This window comes from Nomascus leucogenys, chromosome 3 (genome assembly GCF_006542625.1).
Source record: "Nomascus leucogenys isolate Asia chromosome 3, Asia_NLE_v1, whole genome shotgun sequence".
In the NCBI taxonomy this organism is placed as follows: domain Eukaryota; kingdom Metazoa; phylum Chordata; class Mammalia; order Primates; family Hylobatidae; genus Nomascus; species Nomascus leucogenys.
Window position 1 is genome coordinate 140,700,920 of NC_044383.1, and position 17,265 is coordinate 140,718,184.

Below are 17,265 nucleotides of genomic sequence, written 5' to 3' on the forward strand. Positions count from 1 at the left end.
CTAATTTTTGTATTTTCAGTAGAGACGGGGTTTTGCCATGTTGGCCAGGCTGGTCTCAAACTCTTGACCTCAGGTGATCCACCTGCCTCAGCCTCCCAAAGTGCTGGGATTATAGGCGTGAGCCACCACGCCCAGCCAATTCTCATATTCTTGACCTGAAATTGTTTACAGCCTAATGGTGAAGAGGAGAGATAAATAGATACAGGTACTACATGAGATACCATGACACCATGGAAAGAGGGAACTCAAGTTTATCTTGAGACAGGGAAACAATTATAGAAGCAGTGATGTTTTCGCCTCAGAAGAGTGATGTTTTCGCCTTAGAAGAGTAGGAGTTTGGAACCTATACAAGTTGGGTAAACAGCATGTAAAAACACGGTGTTCAGACAGCATGGTACAATTGAGTACTTTCAAGTGGTTTGATATTTCTGGAGCATGAAGTGTCACAAGAGAATAATTATAAGTTGGCACCACATGCAGCAAATGCAAATTAGTGTGACATGGACAGTTGCTGTGACAGAAGTATTTATAAAGAAGGTTGTTAGCAACCTGCAAAAACACTTTAAAAATGGTACAGAAAACTTAGTGTTTTCTTCTAAGCCAAATGCATATTTCAGCCTCTTTGAACTCTGGTTAGATTGTCTCTCAGTTTATTTTAATCAATTACTTTGGTTGGGTTTTCTTCCTTTAGAAATGGTGTTTTCTCCTTCCCTTAGGAAATAGGTGGAAGGTGAAACTAACTTCTCACACACTCCATCCTTTGTCAGACAGTCATGCCTATGTTTTTATAAAACTCTAAATGACCATTTATTACTTTGATCAGATTAATAGATTGTAGGATAGTAAAACAGATCATTCCATTCGATTTCAAGTGGAAATATAGGAGTTATTCACTCTTTTCCCATTTTAAGAAACCAGAGGTAGCCTCTGTTTTCTCATCATCTTCTATGCATTCTGGAGATTAACAAATTCGCTAAAAGACACTCAAGAGTAAAAACTTTCAAGAAAACAAAGAGTTGCTGGTAGAACTGAAATTGAAGAAGACATTTTAGCATTCAATCAAGGTCTCATCTACTGAACTTCTTAAAAAATCAAAATTGATAATGGAATTTAAGATATTGGGCTCCTGTTTCATAGACCTCACTTTTTCATTTCCTGTTCTTGCCTTACTTAAATATTCATGAAGGATTTTTTTTTTCTTGAATTAGTTCCAACACCAGTGTTTAAATATAGAAGCTCTTGGAGGAGTAAGCATTTAACCAGAATTTACTCCTAAACAACCCTTCATGCCCGTTTTCACTTGTAACATTGAAGTTGTTAATTTACTTTTCTATTACTTCCTAACCAAATAAACAAGAGCATCTTAAACTAAAAAGCTTTTGTTCTTCATAAATATTTCTATTAGGGACCAACACTGCAAATAGCATTTTTTGAAAAGGTTTGTCTAAGCAAAATTTTTACCAGGTGATCCATATATATAGTAGGAATTTGTAAAGCATCTACTATCAGCATAATGTTAGGCATGAAGTAGCAAACAGAATAAATATAAATATAGTCCCCATACCTGAGGAACATATTATCTTAATGAGGACGAATATAGAGGAAACAGGCAAGTAATAATATAAGGCTATCAATGATCCATGACAAAGGAGAGGTCATTAAGTCTATTTGCTACACTTTCCTATCAAAAGTAGGCCCTGGAGGAGAGTCCTAGACTCCTCTAGAGAGTTTATTGATGAGATCTGGGAAGGAGCCAGCAATCTGACTTTATAAGAGCCAGGTGTTATTATTAAGATAAAAGCAAAAGCAAAATGAGCTGGTTTGCCCAAGGTGTGTTTCGTTAAAGAAATGACGGACCAGCTGAACCTAATACCATGAAAAGGATTTAATTAGGTTTGAGAGGCAAAAGGAAGCGGTGTGTGTGCATTTTAAAAAGAGGAAAGCTAAATGATGTGTTTGGCTGGAGCTGTAGGATTCATCTTAGACATAGCAAGAGTTAAAAGTGAAACAAAATTTAACCAAGCATTTATTCAGGCCAAGAACATTTTTATTTTGTAGACAGGGCAAAGGTATTTTGAGTCGAGGAATGAAGGGATGAGATCAGCTTTTTAGCAACATTAATCAAGCAGAGGCATTTAGGATGTATGTATCGTGAAAACTAGGAGGCCAAGGCTAGTCATTCATTTATTCATTCATCCATGCATGCATTCATTCATTCACTTAGCAAGCATATATTGAGCACTCAAATTCTCGGAAATGCCTTGTGCTAAGTAAGAAGAATGCACAGTTGTAAGCACCAACGGCCAGAAGAACTGTAACGCCAATTTTGTGAGTTATCTATGTTTAATCTTTTTTGTTACCTAAAATTTCTTCTTGTAGCCTGACTTAATTTAGGACTATCCTAGCAGCTTTCGGTTCTGTATTTATGCTAATTTGCCTAGCTATTTGGAGTCACTGCATTTGCAATTAAAATGTTCTATGTAATTGTTAGAAAACTATTCTGTAAGTGAGATGAAAAACAATTTTGTTCTCTCCAAACTATGCTAACAAGGCCAAGAGCAGTGGCTTATGCCTGTAATCTCAGCACTTTGGGAGGCCGAGGAGAGTGGACTGCCTGAGGTCAAAAGTTCGAGACGAGCCTGACCAACGTGGTGAAACCCCATCTCTACTAAAAATACAAAAATTAGCTGGACGTGGTGGTGGGAGCCTGTAATCTCAGCTACTTGGGAGGCTGAGGCAGGAGAATCGCTTGAACCCAGGAGGCAGAAGTTGCAGTGAGCCGAGATTGAGCCACTGCACTCCAGCCTGGGCAACAGAGCAAGACTTCATCTCAAAAACAAACAAACAAACAATACACACACACACACACTAACAAGACTCTAGAGAAAAAACTAAAAAGACTAAGGCCGTATGAATAGGTAACTAGATCTTGAAATAAAACAGTTAAGGAAATTGGCTTCATATTAATGCCTATGTCAGTACTGAGAGGAATCAATCGGTATACTTGATAATAAATACTAAAAAGTATTTAAATTTAGTAGTATGGTTAATCATATCCTGATTGGAGGCTTGGTCCCTGGGGTGGTGCTTGGTATGCATCATATATTTCACTGCAGAACTTTGAACTCTTAATAAAAGGAGGCACAGCCAGATGCTAAACTATTATCTGTGTAGAAGTTATTGTGAGTAGAACACATCTCAGCTTGTAAAAACTAGCAAATTTCCCCACTTTCCTTAAATCTGTTTCTGAGAACCTCATGTCACCAAATGATAAGAAATTTAATCTGAATTGTCGGCCGGGCATGGTGGCTCATGCCTGTAATCCCAGCACTTTGGGAGGCTGAGGCGGGTGGATCACCTGAGGATGGGAGTTTGAGACCAGCCTGACCAACATGGAGAAACCCTGTCTCTACTAAAAATACAGAATTAGCCGGGCGTGGTGGCTCATGCCTGTAATCCCAGCTACTTGAGAGCCTAAGGCAGGAGAATCGCTTGAACCCGAGAGGCAGAGGTTGCGGTGAGCCGGAATCATGCCGTTGCACTCCAGCCTGGGCAACAAGAGCAAAACTCTGTCTCAAAAAAAAAAAGCAAAAAAAAAGGAAATTTAATCTGAATTGTCATCATGCTAAATATCCATATATGTAACCCATATATGTAACAGGGGTCACAAATTAGGGCCCGTCAGCTTAGGTTTAATTCCTGGGTGTGATTTATTGGCCCACAAAGTACATATTGCAAATAAACAGAATTTATTAACTACTAAAAAGTTTGTAAGTAGTTGCCAGAATTAATATGGGAAGCTTTCACATAAAACTTATTGAAGCTTCTATTACAAAATCAGAAGATCTGGCACTATTTGGCCTATGCTGATTTGTTGTTGTTGTTGTTGAGACAATTTCACTCTGTTGCCCAGGCTGGAGTGCAGTGGCATGATCTCGGCTCACTGCAACCTCCACCTCTGGGATTCATGTGATTCTCATGCTTCAGCCTCCCAAGTAACTGGGATTACAGGCGCCCACCACCACACCCAGCTAATTTTTTTTTTTTTTTAATGAAGTCTCGCTCTGTTGCCCAGGCTGGAGAGCAGTGGCACAATCTCAGCTCACTGCAACCTCCTCCTCCCAGGTTCAAGCAATTCTCCTGCCTCAGCCTTCTGAGTACCTGGGACTACAGGGGTGCACCACCACGCATGGCTAATTTTTTTGTATTTTTAGTAGAGATGGGGTTTCACCACGTTGGCCAGGCTGCTCTCAAACTCCTGACCTTGTGATCCGCCCGCCTCAGCCTCCCAAAGTGCTGGAATGACAGGCGTGAGCCACCACACCTGGCCCTAATTTTTGTATTTTTAGTAGAGACAGGGTTTTACCATATTGGCCAGGCTGGTCTCAAACTCCTGACCTCGAGTGATCCATCTGCTCACCTTGGCCTCCCAAAGTGCTGAGATTACAGACAGGAGCCACCATGCCCAACCAGGCCCACAATGATTCTTAGCAGCAATTGGCTTGAGCTGAATAGTGTCTGTCCCCTTTGAAAGGGTATCTTCTTGTAGCTTGCCACAGTCGCCAACCTTATTTATAATCTTAAACCTAAGTGCTTCAGCCAGTGATTTGGTCCTCGTCCCTGTAGGCATTTGATTTTTGCCACTCCAACCCAAGGGTTTTGAGGGAGAAACGTGACCAGAGCTCAGTAACCCAACAGGCCAACTAGGCATGTGTCTAAGGGGCCCTGAAAACAGGGCTATCAAACCACGGAGATTGTTTTTGAAATCTATACGTTATTAAAACATTTAAGTAACCAGGAGAAATGCCAGCACTTACTGGATTGTCTAACATCTATTTTACAGTGTGGAGGTTTTTATATTTTTAATTAAATGGGGAGGGGGCACACGGCCCATCAACAGTTTTTCAGTGCTAAAGACTAGGAAGATCATTATCTGGACCCTAAATTGAAACCCAAGGAGGTTTTTCACCCCCAACTTTTCACTATGTCAAGAGTCAAAAATTATAGGATCTATAGTTGAGATTATTTGGGACTGTTTGTCAGAAGTCACAAATAATGGCCAGGCACAGTGGCTCACGCCTGTAATCCCAGCACTTTGGGATGCCAAGGCAGGCGGATCACCTGAGGTCAGGAGTTCGAGGCCAGCCTGGCCAACATGGTAAAACCCCGTCTCTATTAAAAATAAAAAAAAAATTAGCCGGGCATGGTGGCCCAAGCCTGTAATCCCAGCTACTTGGGAGGCCAAGGAAGGAGAATTGCTTGAACCTGGGAGGCGGAGGTGGCAGTGAGCCGAGATCACACCATTGCACTCCAGCCTAGGTGACAGTAAGACTCTGTCTTTAAAAAAAAAAAAAAGTAGTGGGTAGCCAGTGAACTCCCATCTTGTATGGTAAGGATATAAAAATACCCAAGGGTAAATAAGAGGACACTCCTAATTTTGCTCTTAATTGACTAAGGTCAAAGTGGAATAATGCATAATATTATTACATACATAATACTCTAGCTTGGGCCACAAAGTGAGACTCCATCTCAAAAAAAAATTAAAAATAAATAAAATAAAATGGAATACATAAGAAACACACAAATCTACACCAAATTCCTTTAATGTCAGCCTGTAGTTCTTACCTTCCTCATACTTTATTAAGTCGTAAAGTTGTTTTCTGCTACATACCCAGACAAGATAGACTTAAGAGCTCAATAATAAGTTGTAAGAACTGCAACAAGCTGAAATACACAAAAATATAAACCTCAAGTTTATTATAAAACAAAGAGAATACTAAAGATTATTCTCAAAATGAGATTAGATAATATTAAAAGTAATTTAAGAATTATCTGAATTAATTTCAGCTTATATTAGAACAAGAAAAGAAGGGACAAGGAGGGAGGGGAGAGAAGATTGAACAACGTGTGGTCAAACTGCTTGTCAAAAACTGGAGGGATTAAAAAGACTTTGTCACATTGTTGATGCCAACCATTACAGAAGTATAGGTTAAATTTTGCTTTTGAAAAAATTAATAGTCCGTACTAGTAAATTTCAAAACAATAGAGTAATATATTACAATAACTGCTAAAAAAAATTGATCATGAACAATTTGCCAATCATTGTTCAAAGGACCTCACTCTGTCATCCAGGCTGGAGTGCAGTAATGCTATCATAGCTCACTGCAGCCTCAAACTCCTGGGCTCAAGAGATCCTCCCACCTCAGCCTCCCAAGTAATTGGGACTACAGACATATATCACTATGCCTCACTAATTTTTTTTTTTTTTTTTTGAGACGGAGTCTCGCTCTGTCATCCAGGCTGGAGTGCAGTGGCGCGATCTCAGCTCACTGCAAGCTCCGCCTCCCAAGTTCACACCATTCTCCTGCCTCAGCCTCCCGAGTAGCTGACTGGGTCTTCCTATGTTGCCCAGGCTGGTCTGGAACTCCGGGCCTCAAGCATATCCTCCTTCCTTAGTCTCCTAAAGTGTTGGGATTACAAGGGTGAGCCTCACCATACCTGGCCTATTTTCCCATTTTCACAGATGATGAAACTTCAACTTAAAGAGTGTGTGGCACATATACAAATTGATACAGCAAATTATTTGGGGAACAGAAATTAAAAGCCAGGCCTGTCTGATTCCAGACCATGAACTCTTTCTTAATGGTTATATCTTACTCCCTATCAAAACATTCTTGAGGATACTGCGAAGAAAATATAATTCATGGCTGGGCGTGGTGGCTCCTGCGTGTAATCCCAGCACTTTGGGAGGCCACGGCAGGGGGATCACCTGAGGTCAGGAGTTTGAGACCAGCCTGGCCAACATGGCAAAACTCTGTCTCTACTAAAAATACAGAAATTAGCCAGGCGTGGTGGTGGGCGCCTGTAATCCTAACTACTCGAGACAGGAGAATCTCTTGAACCCAGGAGGTGGAGGTTGCAGTGTGCTGAGATCGCACCACTGCACTCCAGCCTGGGTGACAGAGTGAGACTCTGTCTCAAAAAAAGAACACATAATTCACGTACAAAATAATAGAAAACAGAACAAAATTACAAAAGGAAGAGATATATAATTTATTTTAATGAATATATTTGAGTGGAATTTCCATGTTAAGAAAATGTCATATTGGGTTCTAAAACAGTCTAAATGCTATTTTTTAATAAACACAAAAAATGATAATCTGGGCTGAGCATGGTGGCTCACACCTGTAATCCCAGCACGTTGGGAGGCCAAGGCAGGCAGATCGCTTGAGTCTAGGAGTTCAAGACCAGCCTGGAGAGCACGGCAAAACCCCGTCTCTACTAAAAATACAAAAATTAGTGACTTGAGAGGCTGAGACACGAGAAACACTTGAACCTGGGAGGTGGAGATTGCAGTGAGCCAAGATCGTGCCACTGCACTCCAGCCTGGGTGACAGAAGGAGACTCTGTTTAAAAAAAAAAAAAAATCTGTTATGGGATTAAAGAAGAAAAAACACAAAGAATGAAATGACACAAAATGATTAAAGTCAAAAGATAAAGAAAAAATATTAGTCAAATACAAAGATAAAGTTGTTACCATTATATGGCTGGGCGCGGTGGCTCAGGCCTATAATCCCAGCACTTCGGGAGGCTGAGGCGGGCAGATCACCTGAGGTCAGGAGTTCAAAACCAGCCTGGCCAACATGGTGAAACCCCGTCTCTACAAAAAATACAAAAATTAGTTGCGCATGGTGTTCTGTGCCTGTAATCCCAGCTACTTGGGAGGCTGAGGCAAGAGAACAGCTTAAACCCGGAGGCAGAGGCTGCAGTGAGCTCAGATTGCACCATTACACTTCAGCCTGGGCGACAGAGCGAGACTCCATCTCATTTAATAAGGAAAAAAACAAAAACAAAAGAAAAGTTGTTACCATTACATTAATATGAGACAACATAAATAACAATTATTTTCTAAATGGATATACTATTAAATGATATTATTTTAATAAATTATATCATGAAATATAGACTTCAGGCAAAAAAAAAAAAGAAATGTTAGACCAGTAAAGGTATATTTCATAATAAGTTATAATTTCCATGAACCTTTCCTAAGTAGCATTGAACCAGAATACTTATCACAATAATGGCTACAAAAGCTGTAAAGACTGGCACATGCAAACTGCCCTCTCCAGTAACTGATGGGCAAAAAATAAACAAGGATAAAGGACGTCTGGAAAGAAGCATATAGATGAATTTAAAGGAGCAATGACCCTCCAATAGCAAATTTGAAAATCTTTGAAATATTTATTAATCTAAAATGTTCTGGCCTGGTTGCTTTTGCCTATAATCCCAGCACTTTGGGAGGCTGAGGCAGGGGCTTCCCTTGTGCCCAGGAATTTGAGACCAGCCTGAGTAACATAGTGAGACTGTCTCTCTACAAAAAAAAAATATAAAGATTAGCCAGGTATAGGGGCACAAGCCTGTGGTCTCAGCTACTCGAGAGACTGAGGTAGGAGGACGGCTTGGGCCTGAGACATTTGAGAGTTCAGTGAGCCAAGGTTGCACTACTGCATTACAGCCTGGGTAACAGAGTGAGGCCCTGTCTCTTAAAGAAAAAAAAGTTCTGTATTATACATAAAGAAACTGTCAAATGATTGATGTGCTGATGTAAAAAAAAAAAAAAAAAAAAAAAAAAAAATTTCACTGTGTAAACCAAAATTCCAGTTCCAGAAAGATGGCAGCCTAGCATAGGCTGCTAATTTATCTTCTCAAACTCAACCCAAAACATAACTTGGAAGGAAGAAAGAATTGTTGGGTCTGAGAAAATGAAGTAAAATTATAAGAAACCCTTAGGCAGGTAGAAGTCAGCTGTGATTCCGTCTGAGAGAAAGTAGCAGCTCTTGACAGAAGCAGGCTGAGCGCGGGGTCAGGGAGGAGCGGGGTACAGTTTGACTTGAACTCTGTCCTCTCTGGGTTGCCCTAGAATGCTCCTGACCATGGTATCTCTCTACAAAGCAAGGAAGGAGTGGAAGATGCCTGTACTGGCCAGCGTGGTAGGGTGACATTACAGTGGGGGCCTCTGAGGAAAAAAGTTCAAAAGCCCTGGGTGGCCAACCTGTGGCCCTTGAACGTCCCCTCTTGCCTCCCCATGGTGAGCTTGCCCTCACGTGTGGTGTACAGGGATATGATCTGAGAGAAATACTCTCGAAAGGAGAAGGCTGGGCGTGGTGGCTCACACCTATAATCCCAGCACTTCAGGAGGCCAAGGCAGGCAGATCACTTGAGCTCAGGAGTTCAAGACCAGCCTGGCCAACATGGCAAGACCCCCATCTCTACAAAAAATACTTAGCCAGGTGCCTGGGGTCCCAGCTACTCAGGAAACTGAGATGGGAGGATCACTTGAGCCCAGGAGGTCACCGCTGTAGTGAGCTGAGATTGTGCCACTGCATTCCAACTTGGGTGACAGAGTGAGACCCTATCTTGAAAAAAAAAAGAAAGAAAAGGAGCAGAGCCTGGGCAGACATCAGGAGAGTTCCTTTGAACATGCTTGCCTAAGGTGAGGAGTGGGGAAAGGGGGCCCAAGGCAGTGGTCAAGCATAAACTATGGCACCAGAGGCCTGAGATGTATCTGTGCACACATACATCTTTTTTTTTTTTTTGAAACGGAGTCTTGCTCTGTCACCCAGGGTGGAGTGCAATGACGTGATCTCCGCTCACTGCAACCTCCACCTCCGAGGTTCAAGCAATTCTTGTGCCTCAGCTTCCCTAGTAGCTGGGATTACAGGCATGCACCACTACACCCGGCTAATTTTTTTTTTTTTTTGAGACGGAGTCTCGCTCTGTTGCCCAGGCTGGAGTGCAGTGGCGCAATCTCGGCTCACTGCAAGCTCCGCCTCCCGGGTTCACAACATTCTCCTGCCTCAGCCTCTCCGAGTAGCTGGGACTACATGTGCCACCACTCCTGGCTAATTTTTGTATTTTTAGTAGGGAAGGCCAGGCTGGTCTCGAACTCCTGACTTCAGGTGATTCGCCCGCCTCGGCCTCCCAAAGTGCTGGGATTCTTTCTCTTTTAGAATATGGACTATGTTACTAAGTGAATTGCTCACCTGTACTTCCGTATATGTTCCGGCATTGTCCTGTATTTATTTTTCTCCTTGGTGAAACACTTCCTCCAAGAGTGTGTTGAAAGAGGTTTTTGTTTTTTTTTTTGTAACAAAGTTCCCGAGACTTTCTATACCTGAGTGTATCTTTATTGTACATTTACACATCCATGACAGTTTCGCAAAATACAGAATTACAGGTTTAAAGTTTGTTTCTTTGTAATACTTTGACAATATCTGCCCACTGTGTTTTCTGTATCCAGTGTTGCTTTTGAGAAACATGGCAGTAATCTGATGCCTGTTCCTCTGTAGGCCTTTACTCCCTGACTGGATGCTTTTATAATTTTCTCTCTGTCTTGGGTGATTAAAATAAATGTGTCATCCTCTATGGCAATTTAGGAGCCTTTCGATCTTATATCTTCCAACTTTAATTCTGGAAAAATTACGCAGTTATATTTTAATATATACGTATATATGTATATGTACATGTACGTGTGTGTGTGTGTACATATATATATATATATATATGTATATTTAGAAACAGGGTCTTGCTGTGTCACCCATGCTGGAGTGCCATGGTGCAATCTTAGTTCACCGTAGCCTCCAATTCCTGAGCTCAAGTGATCCTCCTGTCTTAGCCTCATGAGTAGCTGGGACTACAAGTTCACACCATCATACATGGCTACCTTTTTCTTTTAAGAGACATTGTCTTGCTAGGCTAGTCTCGAACTCCTGGCTTCAAGTGATTCTCCTGCCTCAGCCTCCTAAAATGTTGAGTTTACAGGCGTGAGTCACCATGCCCAGCGCCCGGCTTCAGTTATTATTTCCTAACATATTTCCTCCTCCTGGGTCTATTATATGAGTGTTGACAGTTTTACTTCTAGCTTTTGTAACTTCAAAACGTTTCTAACTTATTTCTTCCCGATGCCTTCTGAGAGATTTCTTATCTTCTTGATAGGGTGACCAAGTCTGAGTTTGCCAGGCCTTCCTGGCTTTAGCACAGAAAGTCTAAATGTAAATGAGTTTAAAGCCTCAAATTAAAACATTCCTAAAATTGGATAAAAAAGTAAACTGCCCACAAAAACAACGTGTGCAGAAAGTTTGAAAATAAGGATATGGAAGCAGATACACATTGGACAATAAAGAAACAAAGCCGGGAGAGTAATTTTTTTTTTTTTTTTTTGAGACGGAGTCTCCTCCTGTCACCCACGCTGGAGTGCATTGTCACGATCTCAGCTCACTGCAACCTCCACCTCCCGGACTCAAGCAAATCTCTTGCCTCAGCCTCCCGAGTAGCTGGGATTACAGCGCCCACCACCATGCGTGGCTAATTTTTGTATTTTTAGTAGAGACGGGGTTTCACCATGTTGTCCAGGCTGCTCTCGAACTCCTGACCTCAGGTGATCCACCCGCCTCAGCCTCCCAAAGTGTTGGGATTACAAGTGTAAGCCACCGTGCCTGGCTGAGAGTAATTTTAATACGACAAAATATAATATTTTTCACCTTGAATTCTAAAGGAAAGCAGAGCACTAGGAGTAACAATATAATCAAGATGCAACCTAATGACTTAAGCAATATAAAGCAGTAACTAGTAAAATTGCAAGGAGAGATTAACTGACAAGTCCAGCTGGAGATTGTTATAGACCCTCTCAGAAATGTATTGATAAAACCTACTAAAAATAAGCAAAGATATGGATGCTTTAAGTAACATGATTAATAAACTCAAATATATAGCTCCATAACCAACAAACTACATATTCTTCTTTTTTTGTTTTTTTTTTTTTTTGAGACGGAGTCTCACACTTTTGCCCAGGCTGGAGTGCAGTGGCGCAATCGCGGTTCACGGCAACCTCCTCCTCCCAGGTTGAGGTTCAGGTTCAGGTAATTCTCCTGCTTCAGCCTCCTGAGTAGCTGGGATTACAGGCACCTGCCACCACGCCCGGCTAATTTTTTGTATTTTTAGTAGAGACAGGGTTTCACTATATTGGCCAGGCTGGCCTAGAATGCCTGACCTCGTGACCCACTCCTCTCAGCCTCCCAAAGTGCTGGGATTACAGGCGTGAGCCACCACGCCTGGTCCCCAAACCGTATATTCTTATGAAGCATTCATGGAACTTGAACAAAAACTTCCTAGAAACACCTTCGGCTGGCTTTTGCCTTCATCTCACTGACCAGAAGTGTATCTAACTGCCACTAGTAGCTGCAAAAAGCTTGTAAATATTTTAGTTTCCCAGCCCCTATTTCAGAGACAAGCAAGGGAAAAGGATGCTGGGATTGATTTTGGGTTAGCCAACGTCCAATGTCAGCCACATCATGGCTATGTCTTTGTCGTGCCCTTACTTGAACGGCCAAGAACAACTGGATCTAACAGTTCAAGCTCCAATTTTTTACCCTCGAAATTTGGAAGGCATTGCCTTCCTTGCCTCTAAGAGAGGTTTTATGCTATCCTTTTCCAAGTTACCTTGTAGTTGTCCTAATGTTTACTCTTGGAAACTTTTAAGATCTTCCACTTGTTTTTACGCTCTGAAGCTGCATGTGAATGTGTCTAGGAATGGGTCTTTTTTACATTCATCTTACTCAGCACTCAATGAGCCCTTTGAAGATTTGAATCCCTTTCCAATTCTAGGACATTTTTTCCTATTGTTTCTTTAGCAATATTGTCTCCAAGTTTTTTGTTTTCTCTTCTTGAGAATCCAGTTAGTTGCACATGTTGGTTTTCCTGGATCGTCTTTCTCTCCTATTTTATGTTTTATACTTCTGGATTCTCTTTTATTTCTCCTGTCTCCATGGCCTTTCTACACAAAGTGTCTGTGGACTGTCAGCATTGGCATCGCCTGGTAGCTTGTTGTTAGAACTGTAGAACTTTAGCCCTCACCTCAAACCTCTACTGGATTAGATTCCTCGGTTTAACGAGATCAAGACCCCCAGGATTCTTATACACATTAAAGTCTAAGAGGTACTACTGGATTTTTTTCAACTTCACTTTCCATTTCTATTGAAATTTTGTTGTGGCATTCGTATTTTTAGTTTCTAGTAGCCCATTCTGGTACTGTTTCTTTTTCAGAAAATTTTATTTCTTCATGTACTGTATTTTTTTAGACTAATTAGTTTTATTTTAAGCTCTCTTCTGTTTCTTGAATTCTTCTTTTCCCCCTCTGGGATTATTTTTGTGTGTTTGTATCTTGGTCTAGCTCTCTCATGTTCCTCCTTTTTTTCTTACACATATGCTGGTCCTTGATAGTATCTTCATTTTAAAAAATGTGAGTATCATAGTTGTACATATGTAGGGGGTACCTGTGATATTTTGGTACATGTATACAATGTGTAATGATCAAGTCAGGGTAATTAGGATATCCATCACCGCAAACATTTATCTTTGTGTTGTGAACATTACAATTATTTTCTTCTAGCTATTTTGAAATACACAAGAAATTAGTGTTAACTGTAATTTCTGTACTGTGCACCTTCATTTTTGAAAATAACAGACCTGGTGGGTTATTTTATGTAGCTAGGATGGATTTCTCCTTCTACTACATAAGTACACTTGCCTCCAGAGGAGCTTCTTCCCAAATGGGAAGTCTTTACATGCGGGAGGAATGGTAATCGGCTTGGTGAGCTTTGTCGTTAGAAGCGAGGAGTCAAACCCAGTACTCACCTTGAAGAACATGTCTTCAAACTGTTTAATTTCTTTCAAAATCAGGCTTTTTTATTTGTGCTTTTTTGTGATGCAGTTAGGTAGGTAGGAAAGTTGGGAGCAGACTAGCACAACTGTCCTGCATTCTCAGCCACTTTGCACTCCCACTCTCTTTGATTTGTAAACTCCGCTGGCTCCTGACCACGCTGCTACCCCATCGTATCATTGCAGTTTGAGCTCCATCTCAGCCATCAACACAGTTCTGTCCTACTTTGTCTTCTAGTTTGTTTGTTTGTTTGTTTCTTACCTGCTAGGTCTTCCCTCTGTGTATGTCTACGTCCTAATCTCCTTTTCTTTTTTTTTTTTTTTTTTTTTTGAGAGTCTCGCTCGCTCTGCCACCCAGGCTGGAATGCAATGGCGCGATCTCGGTTCACTGCAACCTCTACCTCCTGGGTTCAAGCGATTCTCCTGCCTTAGCCACCTGAGTAGTTGGGATTACAGGTGTCCACCACCATGCCTGGCTAATTTTTGTATTTTTAGCAGAGATGGAGTTTCACCATGTTGGTCAGGGTGGTCTCAAACTCCTGACCTCAGGTGATCCACCCACCTCAGCCTCCCAAAGTGCTGGGATTACAGGCATGAGCCACTGCACCCGGCCTCCTAATCTCCTTTTCTTAAAAGACATCAATGTGTTCTCTTGGGATCTACCCCGATTACTTCACTTAACCTTAATTACCTCTTTAGAGACCCTTTCTCAAAATACAGTCCCAGGGGTTAGGTATGAATTTGCGGGGGACACGATTCAGCTTATAACACCAAGTTCATCCAACTCCCTGCCTTCTCTGTGCCTCTCCCCACATGACTGAATGGGACAAGAGAAAAGCACACAGCATGCTGACTGTTCTCACTTTGAATTCCCAGGCACTGATCTTGAATAGACCCTTAATGCTGCCTACTTTATTATTATTATTTTTTTTTTTTTTTTTTGAGACAGAGTCTGGCTCTGTCCCCCAGGCTGGAGTGCAGTGGCACCATCTCGGCTCACTGCAAGCTCCGCCTGCCGGGTTCACGCCATTCTCCTGCCTCAGCCTCCCGAGTAGCTGGGACTACAGGCGCCTGCCACCACACCCTGCTAATTTTTTTGTATTTTTAGTAGAGACAGGGTTTCACTATGTTGGCCAGGATGGTCTCGAACTCCTGACCTCGTGATCTGCCCACCTCGGCCTCCCAAAGTGCTTGGATTACAGGCTTGAGCTACCACACCCGGCGAATGCTGCCTACTTTAAATTCCACGGTCCCCTAGCAGATTCATTCTCATATTCTCATTGAAACCAATGCATGGCTTTTCTTCTTAACACTCCCTCCCAGATCCTTGCTTGGCTTCCTGTGGCACTGAGAAAGCAGGGGACCATTTACACTAGATTATCTTCATATCTCCCCATCGACCTGCATCTCTGCCATCCACTCTGCCTATTCTCCTGTTACGTGGATGAACTCTTTCTGCTTCTAGCAAAGGCCCACCCTTGAGGGCCTTTGTCCTTGCCATTCCTTCTTTCTGGGCTTAAGGTTTTTCAGCTTTACAAAGGTGAAAAAGTGATACACATTCAGTTGCTCCTCAAGCTACAGTAGGCTAATCTGGACATAACTCCATCTATGTCTACAGATATTTCTGGTGGTAGGCAAGTGGATTCTGAAGTTTCATATGAAAAAATAATCAAGAAAATAATAGCCAGGAAATCTCTGAAATAGAAGAGCAATATGGTGGAAACAACCATACCATATAATAAAATATTTTAAAATCTTCAGTCATGGCTGGGTGTGGTGGCTTATACCTGTAATCTCAGTACTTGGGAGGCCAAGGTGGGATGATTACTTGAGCCCAGGAATTTGAGATCAGCCTGCGCAACATGGTGAGACCCTGTCTCTACAAAAAATTGTTTTACATTAGCTGAGCATAGTGGTGGACACCTGTAGTCCCAGTCGCTTGGGAGGCTGACTGAGGTGGAAAGATCTCTTGAGCCCAGGGGTTAGAGGCTGCAGTGAGCCATGATCACACCACTGCACTCCAGCCCAGGCAACAGAGCAAGACCCTGTCTCAAAAAAAAAAAAAAATTACTCAAACATTAAAATAGTATTATTGTATGGGAATATTAGTAGACAAATCAGTGGATCAGAATAGAACAACATATGGGAATTTTGCATATGAGAAAGTTATATCTCAAATCTTTGGGGAAAAAAGTGTAAACTTTTCAATAAATGATTCAGAGACAATTCAGTGGCCATCTGGAAAAAAAGTTGAGTCAATTCCAAGGCAATATGTAAATTTGCAACAATTCCAATGAAAATCCCAAAAGACAATTTTGTTGGATTTGAGCTATCCAATATGCTTCTACATTCCAAATAGAAAATTAGATGAGTTAGAATTGCCAAGAAATTTGGAAAAGTATACTACTAATGGAAGAAACTAATACTATCAGATATTAAAATTTAATGTAAATCTATGGTAATCAAAAACTGTGGACTTAACATGTGAACAGGCAAATTTACCTACATTCGTCTTCATCCCTCCCTAGAACATAATGGGTTCTCTATACATGTTTGTTGAAGATAGAATATTATCTTCAATTCGATAAAGCACAATATTTATATTCTGACTTAGAATTTAATTTTTCAATATTTTACTGATGGAATTCAGATCCTTTTCACTTGTGTAAAAAATACATCATTGAATAAATTTTAAGATAATACTTTTCTGAGTTAAAGATTATATCCTATTTTCAATACATAAATACACATAATATGTATACACACATACCTGAATACAAAGGTATCACACTGGCTTAATCTGTAAGCATTATATTAAAAATTAATAAAATAAAATAAAAATTAAACATTATTTCAGTTATGTGATTAAAAGCATTGCAAAACCAAACATACATTATGTAGGCATACATACAGTATGCATGTGTGAAAATATGTATATGTGTGTAATTAGCCTGTAGAAAAAAGCAAGAAAATAATAAGTATGCATTTAATAGTGCGGTTCCTTGGGAGATATAAGGGAGGTGTTTGGGATGGAGGGTGATAGGATTTGGGAGGGACATAAATGTTAAGTGGGTAGCAGAACAAATTAACAGAAGGCCTGAGACTGCTATCCTTAGAAAGCCTTGCTCTCAAGGTTGGATCTTGGCTGGTGTCTGGGAAATTGAATTTTGGGAGGATTTCCACCATTGCCTAATAAGAGTGTCTCACTGTGCCTGAACTATTTGTACAGGCACTGTGGTGGATGCTGAACATCTGTCCTGAGAGTCTTGAATTTTTATGTACAAGGCAGGGGGTGCTATGTGACCAGCCCCATCTAAAAACCATGGGCACTGAATTTCTAATGAGCTTCCCTGATAGGCAACATTTCACACGTGTTTTTAAAACTGGGTACTGGGGGAATTAGGTTCATTCCCTGTAACTCCGCTGGGAGAGGAATTTTGGAAGTGTATCCCTGGATTCCTCCAAACTTTGCCCGTGTGCCTTTTCCCTTGCTGATTTTCCTCTGTATCCTTTCACTGTTATCAATCCTAGCTGTGAATACAGCCAAGT